Genomic DNA, 3,406 nt, shown 5'->3' with positions numbered 1-3,406 from the left:
GCAAAAGTCACAACTTTAAAGCAGATTCACCCCTGAGTAAAGAGAGCGAAAATTCAAATGTTTTCACTCGTTATTAATGAGAATTACGCATACATTGCAAGGAAAAAATGATAGAACTTCTCACACCCCAAGTGGAAAGGAACAAAACTTATTTATCTGAGGAAGGCTAGAGAGCGAATAAGTTGATTGGCTCAATTGAATACTTTCTTAAATTTTCAAAGAAAAGTGCAAGTTTAGATTGAGGAAGGAGTCATTAAACTATTGTAGGATAACGGATATTTTCAAGGGTAGGTTTGTATTGCAAATCTTATTGTCAGCTCGTGGATGATAGGAACAAGATTATTTATGTACATTTGATGGATTTTAGGTAATACATTGCACATTAATGGTTACTTACTATAAATGACCTTGTGGTTGGTCTAATTCCACTTCATCTTTCTAAATATGTGCATTAATTTGCCCTTTTCCCCCTTGGTAATGAAATGTTTTTTAAAAGTATGTTGGTAGGGGTTTCTTTTGCTTTTGTTGTTTACTATTTCTAAATGTTTGAAAAAACATGTTTATGATGTTTGTCTAATGGAAATTATAAATGAACATTTTATTGACTGGCTTGCATGAAAAGTCAACTGAGAATATCAATTTTAATTTTAATGGCGTTAGGCCAGTCATTAGCTTTTGAGCATGGATTTAAAAAAACTGACTAATAGTGTTTTTACAAAGAATACCATGTACAAGTTAAACACAACTCAACTGATAGTTTAACTGTATAGCAGTTGTGCTAAAAACAGCTAAACATTAACTGGGAGAAAGCGGCAAATTTGCCAATAGAAACTCTTTCTCAAGCAGACACAGCCAGGGACATGCCCTCTAAGAGATCGTGTTTTGATTTAGTTTTATTTACTGTAGTTCCACCTGGGTTGTCATGGGAGTCACCTTACAATACACCTTGCACAGCAGTTCAGTATTTTGTCCTAACCATCAAGGAATACTTAGGAATGCCTGTATAATAACTCAATAAGTTTGCTTGTCATTCAAAAAGTGACATTTGTCCCACCCCGTAAGTGATGTCATCACTGACCGGGACTTCCAATACAGTAGGGCGAGGCTATGTGGCAGCCCTCAGTGAACCAGAACCCTTGGAGATCAGGTGGCCACGCTGTGATGTAGAGGTGTCCGTCTCTTTTGGGGTGTTTGGAATACATATAAGGAGCTCCTAAGCGGCCTATGCAACAACCAAGGGCCATCCAGCAGAAGGTGATTGCTCTGTCATTATGAATAGATACAACCATCTCAGCAAAAAAGGCTGCCTCTGATGATGGATTGAACTCTATTTTAGATATTACCGTAGCCTGACATCGGAGGTCATGGATGAGAATGTGCAGCAGAATAACCCTAAAGATGGGGGTCCTCCACCGTCAGATGGAAGCGCTTTGCCTCAAGGATTTGCCTCAACTGATATCCCCTATTAAGGGTGCCACTAGCGGCAAAAAAGCTTCAAGTAACGACGTAAATGTTGGAAACAATTTCATCGACATGGAAGATGGTGAAGTATCCATAGCTCATCCTAACTCACTGGTCTATGAAGATATATGGTTTCTGGAGGAAACGGTTCCAGACACTGTAGTCGTGCAGCACCATGAGCAAGCTCTGCCGACAGTTATGCTTCAATGGACCTTTGCGACTTTCAAGATTTCAGAGCCGCTGCCAAGTCCTATGAAAATGCAGAGGTTAGTAAAAAATAACTGCTGACAATTTATCTATATATGGTGATATTGAATTTTAACTAATTGTGTGTCTTTCTTTCTCTTTTGAACTGTAGAAAGAATAAGCACAAAGATCTGTGGTAAAAGAGCAGCCTCAAAGGTTTACAATGTACATTTTTACTGCTTATGCTGTTCAAAACAGTCTGAAAATTTCACAAGTCAAAACAAAGAGCCTCGTAAGAAATGTGTGTGTACCTATAATAGGGCAAACTTTGAAAAGGAAACTCCAGGTGACCCCTACGATGCCACATGACCTGTTGAAGGTTTTTCTGACACTGTTGTGAACACCTGTGTCAAATGTGACTATTACAACCTTTATTACGGACATAAAATTAATGACGAACAGCAGGAGGCTCACAAGTGTCTCTACGACTAATACCCATCAAGAACAATCCATCAAATACGTAGGTTGTTAGACCATAACAAGTTATATAAACTGTTAAGATTGGTTTCTGGGTTGTCAGGAAAATAAATATGTCCACCCTGATATGCTTAAGGTCTTGCCAGCAATGCTCAAAGAGATCTGATACTTGAGCGAACCAACCTCAAAACTCGGGAGTATGCAAGGATTGCGTGTGTATTATGGTAAAAGGATGATAGAAAGGGTCATAGAAAGACGTATGTGTGATATTTATTTTAGAAAATGAAGAATGGGCTCTTTAGCCTTACAGAGACTGTTTTGAAAAATGCTGAGTCTGTTGGTAGCAGAACATTACTGTGTTATTTAACATTACATACGCACTCACTTTTAGGATGAGAATCAAAATGTCTTTGTCAAGATGCCTGGGAGTTAGACCCCGGATGCATATTGGTATATGTGTTGATTAAAGAAAGAATGGCTGAAATACACCCTGTAACAGCATTATCTGATGCTTTGTGAGCTGCCCATGGAGATGCAGTGCAACAGTCCTGACTGTATAGCCAGATGGTGCATCAACACTTGGGTACCTACAATGGTGGTGTGTACAAACGCTGTATGCCTGAGTTAGGACTATTGCCAGAGTCCACCTTACACAGCGGCTTGGAGTCTCTGACCGAAAATTATTTTAGAAATAAAGGTTTTGTATTGTCCGAACGTCAAAACTTGTGACGCTGAAGCAGATTATCTGCCTAGCTCCTAGTAATGCCTGTAGCAGGTGTCATATTATGCATATGTAGTGAAAAGAAAGCAAAATGTCCAACAACTAGGAAAAGCCATGTACCAAGAAACTGTAAAATATGTCATGCTTGTATTTTGCTGACAATCATTTTTTTAAATAAAATGTTTTTACACAAAACAAGTGTCTTTCATTTCATGAGGTACATGGGATGATAACTTATTGGTGGACGTGTTAAGGAAGCTTTATTACAATACAAGAGGGGTCAGAAGCTTCGAAAGCTCCGAACCTCTCTTAAGAAGGGCTCTAGTTGAAAAACCAGCTGGTAACATAGTGCTGGTGAAGATATGGTCATCAGGGGAAGAGTTGTATACACTCCTAAATGGCAGGAGTACATAATAAGTCTTCAAGATCTCGCAAAGCATAATAAAAGCGCTCAATATATATTAACAGTCATAGATGTATTATCCAACTACGCCTATGCAGAAGCGCTGTGCGATAAAAGCAGGACTAGCATCACCAATGGTTTTAAGGCAAGCTTCAGAA

General features: G+C 38.8%; 1 pseudogene; it reads left to right on the top strand.

The window, feature by feature from the left end:
• Positions 1-1,398: 1,398 nt before the first annotated feature.
• Positions 1,399-2,446, top strand: LOC146868516 (uncharacterized; annotated as a pseudogene).
• Positions 2,447-3,406: the final 960 nt, after the last annotated feature.

This window comes from Triturus cristatus, chromosome 1_2 (assembly GCF_964204655.1).
Source record: "Triturus cristatus chromosome 1_2, aTriCri1.1, whole genome shotgun sequence".
NCBI lineage: Eukaryota > Metazoa > Chordata > Amphibia > Caudata > Salamandridae > Triturus > Triturus cristatus.
Note: the sequence above shows the minus strand (reverse complement) of the source record. Positions and strands in the feature narration are given on the sequence as shown.